This window comes from Lemur catta, chromosome 6 (assembly GCF_020740605.2).
Source record: "Lemur catta isolate mLemCat1 chromosome 6, mLemCat1.pri, whole genome shotgun sequence".
Taxonomy (NCBI): domain Eukaryota; kingdom Metazoa; phylum Chordata; class Mammalia; order Primates; family Lemuridae; genus Lemur; species Lemur catta.
The window spans coordinates 81,697,659-81,719,858 of NC_059133.1; the positions used below are offsets into that span (position 1 = coordinate 81,697,659).

General features: G+C 36.5%; 1 long non-coding RNA gene across 3 annotated transcripts in view; it reads right to left on the reverse strand.

Annotated features, from left to right (window-relative positions):
- The window catches only part of LOC123640687, a 48,595-nt gene extending 33,629 nt beyond the window's left edge, over window positions 1-14,966 (reverse strand). For 2 of the 3 annotated variants that reach the window (XR_006736025.1, XR_006736023.1), the window contains exon 1: window positions 14,819-14,966. This is a non-coding gene — a long non-coding RNA (uncharacterized LOC123640687). Of the gene's footprint in view, window positions 1-13,292; window positions 13,348-14,818 lie in introns of those variants that run through there. The other variant, XR_006736024.1, reaches the window with a different exon arrangement.
- Between the last annotated feature and the right edge of the window lie 7,234 nt (window positions 14,967-22,200).

A 22,200-nucleotide genomic window follows, 5' to 3' on the forward strand; every position in this document is an offset into this window, starting at 1 on the left:
GGAATCTGTAACTCATCTGGTGGACTCCTTCTATCCTCCTCTGCTGAACTCACCAACTTGTGTAGGGGGAAGTTCAAATTTCACTCTTCAGTCCCCTTACAGCCCTATTTATACTTCCTTTTTTAAGCTCTCCTAATTATATCCTAGACGAAGATTTTATTACCATGTTCAGTTCGTTAAAAGGAATTGCATTTCCAGTGAATTTATTGTTGGAGGTATCAATGTAGCTCCTACATTAGTCTTTAAGATATGCTGCTTCTGTTGGATAAAACATTGGCAGAGTCTTTTGGCTTATCCCATGTTATCCACATTTCTGTTCCTTTCGTAAGTATTCCTACTGCTTTGGGATTTTAGCTGTTAAGAGGACAATCAAACTGAATCAAAACAATTATGCAATAATGTGCATGCCAAGGTTTCCTGGCATCACTTACCAGAAATTCTACCGTGTTATACTGTATTGCCCAAATATTTTATTTACATTCAACTTCTCCCAAGGTATTGCTAAGAATAGGAATGAATATATAGCCTGTTTGCTTAGAGTATCAAGCCACATAGCCAAATTTGGACTCGTTAATGTTGTATCTCCCTCATGAATAGAGAATATGGAATTGAAAAATGACTACCATGGAAGACAGAATGACTCAGAAATCTAAGAATAGCCAAATCATGTGAAAAGACCCAAAGGCTGCTTAAAAATGAACTGCATCTGCCTGATTCACAAAACTGATAAATTGCACTATTTAGATCTATGCAAAATAGCATTTTACCAGCATTTTATCTGCATATTTAATTTTGCTTGGGGTTGGTATGGGTTTGCCTTCTTACCGGGTGATAATTTATGGGTTCAAAGGCATACTGTAACTCAAATCTAATTTGCTTTGTTTCTATTAGATTACAAAGTAACAACTTGGACTGTTTGAAATTATTTTAAGAATAGATTTGAAGAGACACTTTGGATGAACCAAACGCTCTTCAGAAATCTGAGAGACACTGGCCACCAAAGCATTGAGAAAGGAAGATAATATGGAGTCTCTGTCACTATTCAGGGCATCTAGTGTTCCTTGGGAAGCTTTTCATGCAGGATTCTGGGAATAATCAGACCTTCTGAATGGAGTGTTTTCTCTGCTTTAGTATTATTATCTGCTTTATCAGAAAAAAATTGGGAACAGAACCTAACGTGATCTAAGAAGACATCACCACACTCATCACTGTTATTCCATCAAGAAAAGAATGCAGGAGGAGGTTACCAGAACTGAATGTCATCCTGCATTAGCCACCATCGTCAGCAACTGTCATCACCATCACACTGTGCCCTCTGGAATTCCCACGCTTCAGTCAGCAAACAAAATTATCCTGAATCTCTTCCATGAACGTCCTTGCAACTCCTTGCTTTCATTAAATTCTGGATCTCGCCTGTGGGCTCAGCTTCCCCTTGGCTTTCTCAAATGGGGGATGTTTTTTCTCTCACCATTCACCATTGCTGTTTCCATATCATTCTTTCATCTGTAAATTCTCTACTTCTTTTAGTTTCATGACATCTGGAGAAAACACTCAGTCCCCTTTATTTCTGGTATTCTCCATTGATCTCCCATTTATTCCCCCTCATTTACTGAAGATGTTAAGTCCCAGTTGATAGCATGGCTTTTCAGCTATTGTCATCACTACCATCATACACATAATTCCAACATCTACACAGGTGACCCACTCAGCCGTCTACCTTCTCCATTTCTTGATCTTCTCCCTCCAATAGTTCCCTTCTGCTACACTTAGCCACCTCCATCAAAAGACTCAGTCTAGACTTGTTTACATCAAAACTTCACCATCCCTAAAATTCTGATTGCAGATGGTCCCTTCTTTCACCACCACCATTTAGGTTTCCACCTCTAAGTCTTAGAGTCACAGCCCTTTGATGTCAGTAGACCAGTCTACCATTTTTTCGATTACCTTAAGCACCCCGCAAACTTCACTTTCCCCTCTCTCCGCCTTGGACGATCTGATCCTTTTTTATAAATTCTCATTCACAGTTACTGTTAACTTTCTTTTCCCACTTTCCCCCATGCACCAGCTTGCTAAAACTCTATTCCCCAGTGCAGATCAAACCATTTACACTCTCTTTGCCAGCCGAATATTGCACAGAAAAATTACATAACCAAAATGACTTTTTATTTTAAATGCATTTTCTTAAAAAAAAATCAAATTTACATTGGCAGTCTTTTGTGTCTCTCTAATAGGCTTGCTTTCCTATCCCAAGATGATTATTTCACACCTGTCCTCTCTCCTCAAACTTCACCCTGAGGTCTTTTGGTTTCCTGTTCAATTGAGAATGTCAACATCATTAGTGGGGAATTCTTGAGCTTTATACTACCACTTCTACACACAAATAAGATTTTGAAGAAAACGATGTCAGCAGGATGGCAGAATAGGAGTTTTCAGTGTTCACTCCCTCACAGAAACATCAGTTTGAACAAGCATCCATGCAGGAAAATACCTGCACATGAGCTAAAGTTTCCAGGTAAGAGATTACAGCATCTGAGTGGAGCACAGAAAGAAGCAAAGAAACATTGAACAGAGTACGAAGGACAGTTTCCTATGGCCCACATCACCCTCTGCCCCAAGCACGTGCAGGGCAGCTCAAAGAGAGACACCCTTTTCATGGGGAACTTCACCACTGACCCTAGCACCAGGCCTAGCCCAGTAAGTCTCAGTGCCAGGCCAGCCCCTGCAGGTACAAGCTCCAGACCCAACTGCATGCTGACACCAAGCACCAAACCAGCCTGCCCAAGGACTCCAACAGCAAGCTTGCCTGTGGACCCTGCCAGCCAACCTACCCAGAATCTCTGGACTGACTGACAGATGAAGGGCTTTTCCTGCCAAAGCCAGTCTGTAAAGATTGGCAGGGGTGCCTACCTCTCCAGATGCTCAGACACCAATGCAAGGCCACAGAAACATGGGCATCACCGCTGATTCTTCTTTTTCTCATTACATGCCACCATTTCATACATTAAAAAATTCTGTCCATTCTTTTACTAAAATGTTCCTTAAATCTATGCAATTCTCTCCATTTTCGCTGTCATTAGCCTAGTCTAGGACACTATCAGCTCTTTTCTAGATTTTTTTATGAGCCTCTTAACTGAGCTACCTATCAGAATAGACTTCGTGGGCATGAGATCTGGGTGGTCACACAGTCCTGCCCTTAGAAGAGCCCTGAGTTTTGTTTAATGCTCTGCTTACTGTTGTCTTGAAATTTTTAATAATTTTTGATCAGATGGCCCCACATTTTTATTTTGCACTGGCCTCACAAATTATGTAGTTTGTCCCGTTCCCGTTTTGTAGTCTTGCTCCTTCTAATCCACTCTATAGTAAAAAGTCCGGGTAATATTTTTGTAATGTTAATGTGTAGAACACACTGATGTCTTTCCACTGCGTTTGAATACAGCCCCCACTCATATGTGGTCTACAAAGACCTGCCTGGTTGGGCTGCAGCCTCTCTTCCCAACCTCTTCACCCTCACTCACTGAGGTTTCGGGCACACTGGCGTCTTCCGGCTCATCCTACCTCCTGGTTTCTGTCCTGCCTCAAATCTTTTCTTTTTTTTTTTTTTTTTTTTTAATTTCTGCTCATCATGGGGGTACATAAGTTTAGGTTATATACATTTTCCATGTCCCACCCATCCCCCTGAGTCAGAGTCCCAAGCGCGTCCGTTCTCATTCTCCAGACAGTGCGCCTGGCACTCATCATGTAGTCATACCTCCATCCCCTCCCCCCCCCCACCTCCCCGGGTCTGCACCTTCAAGCATGACCATTTCCCAGAGGGTGTGCACAGGAAGTAACGTGTCAAAGAGGGTTTCAGAGAGAGGAAAGGTTTCCTCTCTCTGAAACCCTCTTTGACACGTTACTTCCTTCTCACACCTCAAGACTTAGCTTAACTAGTGCTTTCTCTGTCGGGACATGCTAATTACCATAACAACACCAAAATCTTGGTGGTTCCTCCCACAGAGAAAGGTTTAGTTCATAGTCATGCCACAGCCCAATCAGCTCACGTCAGGTTTCTGCGCCAGCCTTCCAGATGAGGAAGCAGCAACTTGCCTTTTTCAATACACAGGCTCCAGCACTTCCTAAGGCCTCAGATTCCTTTGCTGGATCTGCTGTATCCAGCAGGGAGTTGAAGGAAGAATGTGTGGAGGGTCACAGGAGAGATTTGGCACCAGGGCTTGAAGGGAAGTTTGTCCATTTTGCCCACATTCCATTGGCCCCATTTATTGTGAAGGAGGTTGGGAAATGTTGTTTAGCTCGGAGCCCAGAAGGCAAAGGAGATGTGTTTGAGTGTGTATTACTATGTGGCCACCATGCCTTATTCAAGGAGATGACATCTTTACTACCTGCGCACACTTACTATCCTGTACATCCTATACTTTCCTGAGCGTGCTTACTATCTTGGCCACATCCCTTACCCCAGGACATTACCAGCACTTGTAAAGGTAGTTCATAATAATGTTTGGAAGCACAAGTCCTGGAATCAGATGTCTTAGGGTCAAACCCCAAGCTCATCGCTTTTTAGCTGTGTAAACTTGAGCAACCTACCCAATCTCTCTGAGCCCTAATTTTCTCTTCTGTTAAAAGGTATAATAATAGTATCCACATCACAAGACCATTGTGGGGATAAGTGACATAACATATGTACAGGGCTCAGTGCCATGCTTAATTTGTTAATGATTCAATAAATGTAGATATGATGATTACTATACAGCACTGTATACCCAGGGCCTGGCCTGGTACATTGCACAAGCAAGCACTGAATGTATATTGGTTGAATAAATGAATAATGAAAAATGAATAAGAAAGAAACCTCCCTTCATAGCTAAGACTCCAATAAAGACAGGAGGTGTCTTTACTGGAACCTTTAGTTCATTGGAGACATTCATTGCTGATGCTCACCTCTCAGAAGGATCTAACCTTTCAGGTGGTCTTAGACATGACAACAATGGGCAAGCCCTGGGGTCCACCCAATCATTTAAAAACTGTCTGGCAATGTGTGTAAACTTGCATAAAAGCAGCAGATCTCATTTTACTCCCTTGAAAATCTAAATGCACCTCTTCATTTACATCATCTGATTTTTATATATTTTTAATCAGACTTCTTTCACACATAAGAGGAGCATTGACATTTCTTCTTAGAGAAAGAATAATGATGAAGAAAATAAATTATCAATTAATAGGAGCATAAAACTTGAAAATTAGCATTGCCATATAATTTTAAGATATTTTGTAAAATTAATTATAAAAGTAACATGTTCATAGAAAATCTCAAATGATATAGAGGTATACAAAGTAAAAAATAATATGTTTTTCTCCATTATTGAACCCAGTCTCGGTCTCCAACAGCAGTGTTCATAATTTCTTGTGTTTGTTTCCAGAAATTGCCTATGCAAATATAAGCCACAAAGGTTTATTTATTTTTGTTAGCAAAAAAATCAAATCTTACACACAAATTTTTCTGCAACTTGCTTTATTGTTAACAATTTAGCTTTGATATTTTTCCTCAGCAATTCATTTTTCATTCCTTTTACTGACTGCATGACATACCATTGTATCAATATACTATTATTTATTAACCAAGTTCTTGGTAGATATTTAACTTGCTTCTATTTGTTTACTATTTCACAGGACTCTGTAATTGAAATATTTGGGCATTACTTTGTAGGAATGGAAATATTTCTGTTGGATAAATTTTTAGAAGGGAAATCTCTGAGTCAAATAATATGTGCCTTTAATTTTGAGTGATTTTGGCAAACTGCCCTCCAAAACGTTGGATCATTTTATTTAATCTTTGAGTATTTAAGCATCACAATATCTTTTTTTTTCACAATATCTTCTTTAACTGGCTTTTTAAAAAATTCTAGAGTTGAAACAACTCTTACATATATTTGTTGACTGTTAATATTTCTTTTCCTTTTTTTGGTGGAATATCTATTCATGCATTTTTCCCATTATTTTTCCCATAATGAAGGATTGTTAATTTTTTCAGTTCTGTCTATATTAAGTAAAATTATCCCTTTGTTCTCATATGTGTTGAAAACAATTGTTACCATTCTGTCATTTTTCTTTCACTTTGTTTATGGTGATTTTTGCAATAAACAGTTTAAAATTTGCAATAATGCATCCATCTTTTCCTTTCCAGATTATTTCATGGTGCATAGCAATGACTTCTACACTCATTAAAAAATTGCTTCACTTTGGTGATTTTTAAATTTTTATTTAAATCTTAGATCCATCTGAAATTTATTTTGGTACAAGAAATGAGAAAATTTACAAACTTAACGTTATATTTTGAAATGTTAAATGGTTAGGAAATTGTTTCCTCTTTTACTGACTTTTCTTCACTGTCTTAGTCCATTCTGGCTGTATAAGAAAATATCCTAAATTGGATATGTATACACACAAACACACACACACACACACACACACACATGCACACACTCTTGGTTCTGTTTCTCTGGAGAACCCTAATACACTCTGTTATTAAGAAATAGAGTTAAATGTGAATCTATTATTTACATTTAATCAATTCCATTAATTTGACCCACCATATGCTAATTTCATTTTTCCCATATAAGGTACATTATAAATCCCCTACTTTTATTATTCCCCTATATTGCTTCTTGAAAGGCTGAACTGCTTGTTGTTCAGATGCTGTTTTCCATGGAACATAAAGATTCATGATGGGGCCTGATGGAGCATCTTGCAGGAAACCAAAGCCTCTGCTGAATGCAGCTATAATAGAAAATTGAACAATGGACTAAGTCTGTGGGCATCATGTTGCTGCTAAGGGCAATCAGGGCATGAAAATACAAGATCTTGGGGAGGGGAAATGGCTTGGGGAGACAAGTGGACAATTCGCAACTGTGGTTTTCTTCGATGTACTTGTCAGTTCTGAGCATGGTGCAAGAGGCTTAGGAGCTAGGTAAAAGGCAAAGAGGATGCCCCTGCTAAGAGGCAGAAAAAACATCAGAACTTTGAGCCATCTCATGTGGCTGGAGAGACACAATTTAGACATTTGAGGGGCTGGGATTCCAATGAGAAATGAGGGGCAGAGGACAACATCCAACACTCCACTGAGTTTCCTTCATGACATGACATTGGTTGAATTCTGCAGCTTTGTAGGGAAAGGAATCTAAGAAGACAAGCAAACTGTCTTTGAAAACCAGAGGGAGTTTTTGGGAGTCTCACAGTGCTTAAGAGACAGGCATTTGAGTTCTGGACCTCCAAGGTCATGCAGCCCAGGTGAGCATCCTGGACTCTCAGTTGGAACCCTTTGGGAGCTACAGTCTAGAAACAGGGATGAAAGATATCCAAATAGAGCCTTAACACAGCTTCAATCCAGCCTTGAATTTAATTTCTGAATGCATTAAGGGGACCAGGCCCCCCACTCATTCAGTTCTTTGGGGAAGATGAGATGATCAACCTCCTATAATTTTTCATATACAATGTCAGGCATGGAATCAAAAAAATATCAGGTATTATAAACTGAATGTATCCTCCCAAAATTCATATGTTGAATCCTTAACCCCCATGGCATAGTATTAGGAGGTAAGACTTTTGGGAGGTGATTAGGTCATGAGGGTAAAGGTCATGATGGGATTAGGGTCCTTATAAGGGGATGAATTGCCAGAGCTCTTCCTCTCCACCAGGTGAGAATGCAGTGTGAAGACAGCCATCTGCAAACCAGGGGCAGACCCTTACTAAGCACCCAACCATACTGGCACCTTGATCTTGGACTTTTAGCCTCCAGAACTGTGAGAAATAAATATTTGTTGTTTAAGCTACCCAGCCCATGGTAGTCTGTTATAACAGCCTCCACAGACTAAAACACCAAGCATACCAAATCACAGGACTATATGACCTAACACCAAGAGAAAAAACACTAAAGAGAGATCTACAGGTCATTCAGATACTGTAATTATCAAATAAGGACATTAACTTATAATAACTAATATTCTCAAGAAAATAGAAAGATGAAGAAAATAGAAGAAAAGATGGAAAATTTCACCATGGCATTTAAATCTCAAAAAAAGTCACAGAGAAATTCTAGAAATACAAAATAAAATAACTAAAATGACACGCTTGATTAGGTTTCCTCACCTGTAAAATGGAGATCACTATAATAGTTACTTCCTTTAAGGTTGTTATGAGGATGAACTAAGTTAATGTGTTTAAGGTGCTTACAACAGTGCCTAGAACATAGTAGATGCCATATAAGCACTAACTGAGTTCCTAGGATAAAGAATCCCACCGCCCACAAGAACTTTGCTTAGAGATCTATTGTTAGATGAAGAAGGCATAATGACACCATGGACCACTACTTTCTCTGTGTATTATTTGCTGTATAGAATTTTAACAGAAAATATATTTATGGAAGCAACTTCAATTGCAAAGTATATTAGAAGATTCAAAGGAAGATGTGATGTTGCAATTCCATTTCCTTTACAAAGGCAAAAATGCATATTTATTGGAGAATCAGGCTGATTAAAAGCACATTTTTATTCACAAAAGAGAAGAAATGGTTTGTATTGTCTAGTGCAGTCTATGAAAAAGCAAGCAAACAAATAAAAAAATTCTAGCTTTTCTCCATTGGTCTAAGTAAATTACGTGTCTGTTAAGCGATAATAACAGTAATATTATCTACTTCCAAGTCTCACTCTTCATACTCATGAGCAAATAAGGAAACATCATTAATAAGATAGGGTATTCTTATATGGCATTTTCATAATTAATGTACTGGATAAATAAATTAAATAATTCAGAGGGAAAAATTCTCAAGTCATTTCTTATGAGTAGAAATTACTTAGTCAAAGGCATTTTAAAATCAAATGTATGTCTAGAACAAAATCACATATAATATGATGATTTCTTACAAAAAGTAAATAAAATGATTGGTGGATTATTTCTATTTTATCTGATTTCTCTCTGACAACTACAGTACCAATTATAATTAATTATATAAATTATGTCTAAATAAAGTACATAAATATCTTCTGACAGTTTTATATTCAATTTCCATGGTTCAGAAAAAGAATCTCAATTCATAATCAAGATAAACTAGGAACCAAATTAAAGATCTTGATATAAGTAGGAGAAAATGTGTAATTAGCCTAACATACAAAGTATCAACAGCAACAGATTATGGCTTTAATTGAGTATTTAAATCTGGAAGTTGTTTTTAAAAGATATTTATCAAAAGCAAAACTTTAAAAATGTCAAAATTTAAATTTATATTTGTAACATTCCTACATGTACACAATAAGAAAATATTTGAAATAAAACTGGGAGGAAATAAATCACCAGATTTTTTTTTTTAGTAAACAAAAAGCTTGGACCCAAATATCAGAAAACTGACTGTTTTATTTATAGTTTTACTTGGTATTACACAGATAAAACATCAATCTGATAACATGTTTGACCTTACCCACCCTAGTGGTAAAGCAGTGGTCACTAAAAAGAATATATATCCATGACCATATTTATTCCAAAAATTACATTAAAGAAACTTAAAAGATATACTAGCTAATCACAATGTATAGGCTTTATATTTGTTCCTTTTTCAAGTAAACAAACTAAAAAAAATTAAATATGTAAACACTGGATACTTAACAATACCTACAAATTAACAGTTGCTTTTAAGGGGTGATGATAGAATTATGGGTTTCTTATAGAATCTTAATCTTTTAGAGATTCATAATGAAATATTTACAGAAGAAACAATATGATGTCAGGGATTCAGCCTACTGGGGGCAGGAAGGAGGTGAGTAGTTGACAGAGTAAACCAAACAATCAGTTACATGATATTGACAATCAGGGAGGCTGGAAATGAGTACCTTGGGCTCATTATACAATTCACTCTTTTTATATGCTTGATATTTTTCATAATAATTTTTTTAAAGATGTTCTAATTGCTGTCAGAGAAAATTCACTCTGATTTCATGAAAACAGAAAATAAAGATATTTGAGGTAAATTATGTGGGAATATTTGCGCCCTTTATATAGAACTTTTAAGTGTTAATTCCTTCCATATGAAATAAAACATGATTTGTGGGTTAACACCTCTTTATTTTAAAATGTTGCATTGGAGAAATGAAGATCATTGCAGGGGGTTAGATTATTATATAGCCTTTCTTTTCCTTTTCCGTTACTTTAAATACTGTAATAAAATCTATGGTCCCTCAGTTTGCAATTTTATAATGATATTGTTAAAAATAGAAAGCAGAGAAGAGAGAAAAGATAGTAAACTCTCAGAAAATGCTAATATTGTTCTATTGCTGATCTGTAACCACCGTGTTGTTTCTTTTTGTTGTTATCTTCGATTTGCTGATGTTGTCACGAGTTGGTAATTTTTTCTTTACAGTCTTACATGCTACTAAAAAGTGTTGCTTTGTACCGGATTGTGTCAAGGTAACCTGACGAAGCTAAATGTCATGTGCTTTAGTTGTAAACATCATTGTCTTGAGAGTTTAAAAATGTACCTTAGGAAGAACGTAAGTGATGACCTCTGAGAAGCTCACTAACTGTTCTGTAAGGTTTGAGGTAATTGTGATAGGACCACCTGTATTCCCAGTCTCCTCATATTAATGCTGACAAATTTCAAGGCACTTTTTCTCAGTTAGTACCTGAAGAATTTAAGAAGTTATTTTTCTTTTATCATAAGATCTCCGGTTCTACACTTTGATGGTTCATTTTGAACATTTCACAATTTCTGTCTCAGATCCAGTCAGATTTTTGCATCACACAGAAACCAGTACACTAATTTCCCTTCAAACACTTTGATGTCATATGAGAGATAGTTGCATCTTGCCGAAGTTGATCACAGTACATTCAAGCTATAAGACATAAAACCCAAACATCCAGATGAAAAGTGAAAAATCCTACGAGCCATTTGAATGTTTCCATACAACAAGACTTAATGAGTTGAAAATAATATGCTTCCATTGCACATATTTTCAAATATGAAACCAGAATGCAAGAAATAAAACCCTGATATTTTCATGATGGTTTATGTAAAGACAGACAAATATGGACAAAATGATAAAAGGAATACTGACTGACTTTTGTATGAAAATATCTAAATGTATATATAAATACATATGCAGATGAAAAGTATGGACTTTTTTTAATAGATTACATTTTTCCACTGCTTTTTTTTTAAAGGAATTAGCTGAAAGCAACTTCTTTTTAAAAATGTTTTAGAACTACTGTTTCTCTATAATATCTTGAGATGATGACCTCTTATTTAATGACAATAAGCTCCTGAATTGCCAAAAATCCTTAACGTTAAATGCAATAAACAATGCAGTTGCTGGATGTTATCTAAAAGCCTCTTATATAATTGTTTGAGCCACGTTAACAGTAAAGGTTTCCAGAGCATTTTGCCAATAGAAGTCAATAAGCACAAAAGAGGTGACAGGGAATGTAAATTGTAGTTTTTAGATTCTGGTTCTTGATAATATATTCTCTAAAAATCAATAGAGTTTTCCCATTTAGATGGCAGCAGTTTGGTTTCCAGTGATTAAGTAACCATTTAAAAGAGGTTAGTTGTGGTAAATAAGCAAAAATTTTCCAATCCTAAAACCCAAAGCAGGCTGGGTACTTCCACAGCTTTAGATGTTCGTCGTTAGGTGTCATGATATAGAACATCCATTTTCTTAAGTGGTTTATTAGCCTCACCTACTTGTTATACTCAATATTTAATGGCGAGAGAGAATTGCCAACAATTAGCTCCTGGAAAGTGGCCCGTTGACCCACATTAAAATAATGTTTGCTTCAGCAGAGTTCCTAGTGCTGGATAAGTAACAAAAATGAATGAGAAACTGAAATTGTTGCCATAAGGTATTCTCAGAACACCATCAGAAGCCTTTCTCTGAGACACGTAAGCACAGCTTCAAACTGCACGGGAAAACTAGCACCTGCTGAGAAAGCCCAGCAACACATCTGTCTGAACTTGAGTAATCAAAAACGTGTTTTCTCTTTTTGATCAAAGAACACATGCAGAGAGAGAAAATGACTGCATTTTATGACACACCATAAGGTATAATAAATGACGATTGTAGCCAGAATCCAAATATCACAGAATGCCAGTACAGGTGTATTTACCGTCTCAGCCACATACTCAGAGTATTGTGTGTGGATTTAAATTAATAAAAAGATACTAAGTGTGTTATTTAAGGCTCTGGAGTCAGATCCAAGTTTGAATTCTAGCTCTGCCATTTGCAAACTGTTAGAAATCAATCTTTCTAGGCCAGGCGTGGTGGCTCACGCCTGTAATCCTAGCATTCTAGGAGGCCGAGGCGGGAGGATCGCTCCAGTTCAGGAGTTCGAGACCAGCCTGAGCAAGAGTGAGACCCCGTCTCTACTAAAAACAGAAAGAAATTATATGGACAACTAAAAATATATATAGAAAAAATTAGCCAGGCATGGTGGCACATGCCTGTAGTCCCAGCTACTTGGGAGGCTGAGGCAATAGGATTGCTTGAGCCCAGGAGTTTGAGGTTGCTGTGAGCTAGGCTGACACCACGGCACTCTAGCCTGGGCAACAGAGTGAGACTCTGTCTCAAAAAAAAAAAAGAAATTAATCTTTCTAGCTGTAATGTCATCACTGGAAAATAACAATTGTGTTGATTCATTCTTATAAAAATCAAGTAAAATAATGCATGTTAAAATAGTATCACTGTTCCTGGAAGTACTCAATAATTATTAATTCTTATTCATGTTACTGTAGTCATTCAAATAGGGTTTCCAGATTTAGACAATAAGACAAAAAACAGATAGAATTCCCAGTTAAATCTGGATTTCAGATAAACAGTGATTAAATGTTTAGAATAAATATGTTCCAGATATTGCATGGGACATACTTATTCTTAAAAAGTATTCATTGTTTATCTCAAATTTAACTGGGCATCCTGCATTTTTATTTTATCCAGCAACCCTGTTTTTACATAAATGTGGTCAAGAAAATTCATTTATCTATCATTTAGCCAATGATCTATTGGTAAATAAAAGATATCTAAGTCAGTCAAACAAAATACACACATTAAAATTTGTGGTCATTAATTAAAGAAATATTTTCCAAGGCTTCACTCGGTGTCTAGGTACCTTAACTTCAGATCTAGAAAGTTTATTTTCTGATTAAGAGATGCTGGTCTTGCAGAGTTGCACTTATTAAAAAAGATGAAAATATACTTGTGGAAAAACTTCATCCACCAAAGGAGCATTAGCATCAACTGCTGGCTACAGGAAGTACTCACAGTCAAGCCTGCCTTCTCTGAGCCCCTGTGCTCCCTCTTCTGAGTTGCTGCTGTCACCTTGTGACCCCAGCTGAGCCATGGACGTTGGCCTTCCCATTGGTATCTCTTGTGCTACCCTAATAGCTGGCCCCAGTCACGTCCCTGACTCTGTTTCAACTCCATGGGCTGTGCTTTGGAATGTTCTCCATGTTTTCTCAGCACTTCCACCCCTGTTTTGTTCCTGGCTTGACTTTGTACCCTCATCCCTGTGCCAATATCTTGCACAAGTCCATGTCGCTATGTTACCAATACAGGAACTGTTTTCGAAGCCCAAACAGATTAGGCTCTGCAAATGAGTAAAGAGCCAGATATAACAGGAACACTGATAGCAGTGACAAATTATGGTTAGCCACCTGGCAGCAGTGATATGCTATAAAAATAATGACTGCCATTGGTTGGGAACTTACTACTGCCAGTCACAGCATTAGACACCAACTACATGATCCCTTTTCATCCTCTTCAAAGTAGGCAATATTATACCCATTTTGAAGATGAAGAAAATGAGACCACAATGCTAGATTGTGTCAGAGCTGGAATTGAATGCATCTCTCTAACTCTGCAAACCACACACATTTGACCACAAAAAGCTGTCTGCTCAGTGAAAGAGGGCATAGAAAAGAAAAAATTAAGTGACATGAACCCAAAATGTAATGTAGTCTTAGGTCACTGAATATAAGTACAAATAGTGACCATTTGTGTATGATCACTGTCCCTAGACTATACTACTATACACACACACATGCACATACACTACTAATAAAGATGGAGGTCAATTCGATATTGAAATTTAAAAAGTAGGATTACTACAAAGACTTAAATTATTCAGAGAGACAACATAGTGAGGTCATTGAACAAGTTTTAGAGTGAGAGAGTCAGAAGGACCTAGGCTTCAGTCCTGCCTTCACCTCTTCCTACTAGTTAGGAGAACTGGACTAATTCCTTGGCTCAGCCAACTGGAAGAGTTAGTTATTTTCAATGAGTCTTATTTTTATTCTGAGGGTTCTCAATAGCAAAGCTGTTAATATAGATAGATAGATAGATTTGTATACACACAGAGAATTATTTAAAACTCTATCTTTTCTTCCACTAATTTTAAATCCTGAAGAAGCCTTAAAGCCATAAGGCTTTGATCTTTTTAGAAGCCAAGGAACTGCAGTCTAGGTGTGGGCATCTCAGCCCTTGAGTCAGTACTATTTACTTCTATGTATTTTAAATACTATACCTCTTTAGGTATGTTCTGAATATACTGTATACTGCATCTTTACTTACTACAGACTTGCTCTTCGTATGCTAGTCTAGCAGATATACAATCAAACAAGAAAAATCTACTAGTGCCAATAGTATGACCCAGAAAAAATTTTATCCAGAATATAATCACAAAAATGTAACCCAGCTCCACTCTTAGGAGTTGTTTGTTTTTTTTTTTTAAGTGATGAACACCAAAGAGAAGTTAAGACAAGATAAAAAGTTGTATCTGCACCACTCACCTTTACGTGGCATTTTCGGAGTCAGCCGGTGTGACAGCCACACCTGGGTTTGTTTGGGAAATGCTGCAAACGTTCAAGTGTGTGGCCGTGATGGGTAGAACCAGCAGTGGGCACGTAGGCCGAGAGTTGAATTATAATCCTAGCTGTACCATGCTCTAGCTAAGCCTCTTAAAATTGCAAAACTTCAGTTTCCTCATCTGCAAAATGTGAGTAATCCCACCTAGATCAGAGGATTGTTGCTATAATTACAGTTTGTCTGCAAAAGCTTGGCACACAGTAGGCTCTTAAATGGTAAACATTGTTGCTGGGAAATGTTCAACTCTGTCTTCAGTCTTCACAAAAGAGTTAGTAAAAGCAGAATGCTCTTGGAGAATTCATGTACTAGTTTCAATGAAATAGGAAAAATCTTCCTGAAAAGTTTGCAAGTTTTCAACATCAAAGGAGATAAATACCATGTGGGAATTTACAGAATCAAACCTTTTGATGATTATCCTTCCCTAATTTAGACCAGTTGCTGAGTAAATTAACAGAGTATTAAGGTTCCTAGTATAATTTTTAAAAGTGTGTGTAGCAATGAATATATGTAATACCACTGAACTAAACACTTAAAATGGCTAAGATGGCAACTTTTATGTGTATTTTACCACAATAAAAAAAATTGGGGAAAAATGTGTTGTAGGAATGAGGAGGGAACATGGGAAGGGTTACTTTTACTAAATCCAGAGGGAGGGGATTTTTTTTCTCGTTTCTGGTTTTCTTTTTTTTCTCCTTTTTAAGAAATTTAAATTTAAAGCCTTAGAAAAAATAAAAGTAATTACTCTGAACCGTTTGATTTGATCAGTATCGTTTGGGAAGGGTGAAGAGGGTCAGAGTACAAACTGATAATTGTACACATGGAGGAATTCCAAAACACCTGCCTGGAATACTACAGGATTAAAACTTTGCAGCAGAGGAGAAACACTGACGTTAGTGTACCTAATGCCAATATGTCAACCTGGCTCAACTAGCTTTCTGAATGCCCAAATGTTCCTTTTTAGGTATTTTCATTAATTGTACAGTTATTACATGAAATTAGGTAGGATTCCTTGAAGATATATCTAATGTCCCTCTGTTAGTGAGTTTAAAGTATGCGTACATCTAATCCAATTAATTATAAAGATAATATACTCCAATAAGTTAAAATGTAGGAAAAAATCGCATTTTTAATGTAACGTTTTCCTTTTGTGTATTATTAATACTATGAAACTATTATTTAAATAGATTTTTATGTATAATTCTCTATTGTGTCTTTTTAACTTAAAATACTATTATAATTTTCAAATTCTGTTTTAAAATCTTTGTAATTACCACTTTGAAAGATTTACATAGTATTCCTTTGTTGACATATCATAATTTACATAACTGTTCTCCTATCGTTGGATATTTGGGTGGTTTCCAGTTTGGGGCTGCTATTTTAAATGCTGCAATAAATATATTCTTTTATATATCTTTATTTCTTTTGGATTACTTCCATAGAACAAATTGCCTTAATTAAAATATTTGTCTATATTATACGTATCTCCAAATCACCTTCCAAAATGCTGATACCAATTACAAGTCTGCCACAAAATATTTGAGTTGTTCCTGTTTTCATTTAGAATTGTTGACTTAAAAGGTGAGTAAATAATACTCTGTTCTTTTAATTTGCTTGTATTAGATTATTAAATATATGGAGTTTAAATCCAACAAGCCACTGTTAATTTGGATTTTCTAACACTCACCGTTAAAGCTTATCCTAACTAATACAGAGACTGACTTATAAGTTTACAATGAATACATGGAAGAGTAATTTTTTATTTACTTTCTTGTGCCATTTAAGCTTGTAAAAAATGTGATCTTGCCATTTTAGTCTGCTGTATATAGAAACAACAAAGTCTTGTACAATTCAAAATCTTCTCTAAAGACAATTTAGAAATGCCAAATTCAGTTTAAAATCTACTTAATTGTTGCAATTATGACATTTCTGTTCAGAGACACTGGTAAGCATGGAATTATCTAATTGGTATATTGAGCCATATAAAATTGTCTTTATTTGACTATGTTTCCTACCAAAATGGTAATTTAATATATGAACCTAAAACATATATAATGTGAAAAATGTTTCCCAATAGTGTAGCCTACAAGTTAGTAGTCATGAACATCCTTTCTTGCATGAAGGCCAAGACAGTAAAGAAAATGAAAACATTCGCAGTTCATGTTTTAAAAATTAGTTTTATGTGTGTGTTTCAGTTAAAGGAAGTGCAATCATTGCAACTGCCTTTATTTCTGTTATAGGTTTTATAACTTTGCACTAAGATTTCAGAAACTGCATAATCAACTGAATCTATAATATCTGATAGTAAATCTATGTTTTTTTAACACATTTTGTGTGAGCTAGAGTAGTACAGGATACTCAGGAATAGCATTTTTAGGTTGGAGAGAAAAATTGCCCTGAATCCCATCCTAGACCAGTCACAAAAGAGACAGAATGTGGAGAGGTGATTTCTAGGCTCTGGGGAAGCACCAGTAGAGGCCCTGCCACTTGGAGGAGCAGTCTGGGAGGACAGCAGGAGGCAGTGGGTGGGGATTGTAAATGCCATGTGACCAAGTGACATTAACTTGCTACTCCTCACAGGTTGCATAAAGCATATTCTTGCTGCAACATTTCTTCAAGGAAAAGAGGAGTTTTCTCCTTCATAAGGCGTTTATGTCTTTCTCACTTTTGTCAAATGTGCATTTTCTGATACCCAAGAACGCAGCTTTTGTGACAAAAAAGAATTTTTCAGAGGTTTGTTTACTTTGGTTTTGAAAGTTGTTGCTTGAAGTTATGAATACATTTTCCTGAAGTTTTAAGTATAGCTTACAAAACTTATTCTATTTACAAGTTAGCACATTTTAATAATTTTAAGGGGCCTTTAAACAATGTTAAAAACTTAAATAAACACCTTTAAATCTGTATCTGTCAATTTAATGTATTCAAGTTCCTTTTTCCAGTACTTCATTTGTCTGACTAACAAACCTTCTCAGGTACTCAAGTAGTTTTATAAATCTAACAAAAAAACCTTTAAAATATGATGCATTTTATATATGTTTTTAAAATATTTTAATATAGCATATACATTTAATGAAAGTTTCAAATGAGAATTCCAATACCAATCTACTAATTAAGTCCAAATTATCTTAAATATTTATAAATATGAATATATTCCCTAATACAAATATATTAATATTGCAGATTTAATTCTCTTATGTATTTCTAAACTTAATTCTAGCTTTTCTTAGGGTTTAAAGATTATCTATGTACTACAGAAAGCATTATATCATCCCAAACAATTTGGGCTGTGTTTGTAAGGGGTCAGGGGTGGTTCTCCCATCAGCCAAATGAAATTGCAGAATAGCCGGAGATGTTGGCCAGTACAGTGACCAAGAGTCTCCTTGGAACAAGCTGAGCTCTAATGACAGTCTATAACAGGGATTTCAGGGATTGACCTCTCAGCCCTCTCCAATCCTTTCTGGTTTCTCTGGTCCCCTGGGAAATCTACTGCCTTAGGTCTCCTTAGAAGTCTGTCACTTCCTTGACTGAATTTTGCATGTCTTTCCCATTTAACTCTAAAGACTTTGACCTTAATGGATTTCTGTATTGTTTTCATATATCTCTCCCGTAGGTCCAATACCTTTTACAGATTTTAAAATGATATCCAATTGATCTATCTTATAGAGTTACTATAATGAGCATTAAATGAGTTAATATATGTAAAGTCCTTATAGCAGTGCCTGGTACAGAGGAAACTATGTTATCTCACACACTTCATCTGACTAATCAGTCACAACTTCCAGTGTCATTCGCCTGCCAACATTTTTGTCCCACAGTGGTCATAGGTGTGGTTCCTATAGTGCTTCCAAATGCTAAATTCCTGGCAGCAGCCTCTTAGAATAAGTCAGCCTTAGATACTCACAGAAGATTTCACAGGCCCAGTAAGATGACACTACTCAGAGGCTTTCTCCACACGTGTATATAGATGAGGGAGAGAGATTTTAGTCATCTACTTTAATATTTTAAAGGGGTTTCTTTTTAGGGTGATGAAAATATTCTGGAGCTATATAATGATGATGGTTGCACAACCTTGTGAATATACTAAATACCACTGAAATGTGCACTTTAAAATGGTGAGTTTTATGATATGTGAATTGTATCTTCATACATCAAATAAGTAAAACAAAAACAAAAACTAGGTCTTCAGTTACCATGGCTGCATAAAAAAAATTGCCTAAAATCTAGTGGCAGAAAACCACCATTTATTATGGTCATGGATTGTGTGGCTTAGGAAGTCAAACAAGACAGAGCAAGATGGCTTTTCTCTGCTTTATGATGTCTGCGGCCTCAGCTGGAAGGCTCCGAGGGGCTCAAATCATTTGCAGGTTCATTCACTCACATGTCTGGCGGTGGATGCTTGGCTGTGGGCTGAGACCTTAGCTGGGGGTGTTGACTGGAACACTTTCTCATGGCCTCACCACATGGCCTGGGCTTTCTCACAGCATGGTGGCAAGGTTCCAAGGACAAACATCCCAATAGACAGAAAAGAGGAGCCAGGAGGAAGCTGTTTCACTTTTTATGACCTGGCCTCTCAGAAGTCTCTGGGAGTCACTTCCAGCGTATGCCAGGCCTTAGAAGCAAGTCACTGAGGTTAGACTGCATTCAGTGGTGGGAATGTAGAATCTCTCCTCTCTTCAGACGAATGTCAATATCACATTATAAGTAAAGCATACAGATAGGGTATATTGGAAAATAAAATCTGCCACAGTCGTTAATATTGATATCCCTGTGAAAAAAAGTATAATCTACTCAGTGTAAATTTTGCAAAATAGAGACCCTGAGATTTTGCATATAAGCCACTAGACTAGAAGCAAAAACAATATAAAGCAAAATTTCTCTAACATTATGACAAGGAATAGACAGGCATTTAAAAACTCTATTTATTATGAACACATTTTTGTTTATGAGTTACACATTCAGTCACTCATTCAGTTATTCATTCGTTGAATGTTCTTTCCGATTCTGGGATGCATGAGTGAGCAAAAAAAGACACATGGCACCTAGCCTTAGCGGGAAAGAATAATTGTAATAGAATCACATAAATGTGGCAAAAGAGAAAATACAGCATGATAGGAGCACAGCTTAGTGATCCACCCAGACTACCCAGATGTGTAAATAGCTATGGTATGATTTGTGGCTTTTAGGCATTAATAGTAAACAACACGATCCAGATCTTTCATATTAGTTGTTGGAAAGGAAAATCCTTCCACAAAGTTAGACCTATGTGAAAAAAGATTGAAATCAGAAAAACACTTAGGCAATTTAAATAATTAAAGTAAACAGGATAATTCAGTGGCAGAGCTTACCATCTCTTACCCTTTCAACCTCCTTCCCATCCTCCCTTTCCCTAAACCACCATCTTCAGAATGACTTGGTAGGGTGGAATCAAGAATCTAGATAATTATACAAGTTCCAGAAACGTTTTTTTTTTTTTTTTTTCTTGTAGTGACAGGGTCTCTTTATTGCCCAGGCTGGTCTGGAACTCCTGGCCTCAGCGATCCTCTTGCCTTGGCCTCCCAATGTGGTAGGATTACAGGCATGAGCCACTGCACCTGGCCCAGAAACTGTAAATCCTAAGAACATGGGCATACTGTGTTTTTTATTTAAATGACCCACATAATAACTTTAATCTTTTTCATATCACTATGCCTACACCCATAGAGTTAATATATTTATTAAATTTGTCACCCTTCACTGTGTTTAATCAAAGTACATTTTAACTGTAACCAGTGATTACCAGAAACTTACATATTCTGTGGTCACACTGATGTTAAAATGGTATTTTCTTTAGAACACTTTGAATGGAACTGGGTTTTTCTCCCCAAGCCTTAATTATTTTAGGTAACAGAACATGAAAGTAGTGACAATGTAATTATAGCTTTATGCAGCTGAAATTCAATCCATTTCTCAAGTTACATAAAAGAGGACACGAACTAATTCGTCCAGAGAACTGAACCAACAGCTGTAAGTTTTTCTGCCCGAGATGGTTTGTCCCTGGAAAAGGAGCTTGCTGTCTTGTGAAATGCCAGCTGGGAAGAAGTGACTCTTGCCACCTGCCATTTTGAACACAAAAATATACAAGAACTGCAACCATGTAGGCAGTTTAGTCTGATTTTGAAAACACAGAATAGTAAGATATTTTCGGTGTAGCTAAAACCTCTTTGGATAAAACTAACATTTTCTTTTCAAAAGTGAGAAAAATAGGAAAGGTTTTTATGAAAACCCAACTGCTTGACAATTATTTTTTTTCCTACTGTCTAAAATAAAGTGTCAGTCCCTGCTGCCTCATCCACCCTATCCATCTCCCAACCTTGCCTAAGCTCTTGTCATTGGTAGTTATTATCCTGTAGTTTATCTCCAGTTCATTTGCAACATTAGACCCTAAGTTCCTTGAGGGCAGGGACTGGTCCTATTTTTCCTATATACAGGTAGTTGGCATTTGTGGACAGTTGAAATTTGTTTTATGAAAGAAAGAAAGAGAAGGCAAAAGGGAGGAAGGGAAGGAGGGAGGAAGGAAGGACAGAGAGGGGGAAACTGTCAAACCAAGGAGTGAGGGAAGAATGGATTTTGAAGATTTAAGCAAAATTGGCCATGACAGAAAATAGGTTCTGAACAATATTTTTAAATTTTCGTTTTGACTTGTTTAGATTCGGTACTTTCACTTTAACAGGAACTAGGACCAGGGTCTCATTTTTGCTCACATATTTTTTCCACTGATCTGCATGAAAGTAACTTCTGATTTACAAAGAATATGCAACACATTTAAGCCTTGTTGCCATTGACTCAGCTGGAGAGTGAGGGCAAGCTTTTTCTGAGATTTTTCTCAGACTACTGTTTTCCCTGTATTTCCTCCAGATTTGCAGTATGGGGGAGTGGAAGGTAATCAGGAAGACTGAAGCACAAAACTACCTGACATCTGACTACAATCTTTTCAGAACTCCAGGCAACATGTTTACTTGTACCAACTTTATTACTCACCATAAAAAAAAAAGGTACCTTAAAAAAGAAATTACTTTTTTATGGGCTTAATCACTATCACTTTATCACAGAGAACTCAACAGTGTTACTGCGAAAGGAAAGGGACATTAACCACCGAGAGGACATCTTTGCAAGTTAAACTCATAGTAGTTAAAAAAAAAAAGTCCTCATGCTTCTCAGACTCAAATTTTGTTCCTAGCAACTGCGTGATTTCTTTGTTGATCGCTACTTGTTTTTTCTTATTAGTATTATTATTATTTCAGCATATTGTGGGGGTACAAAAGTTTAGGTT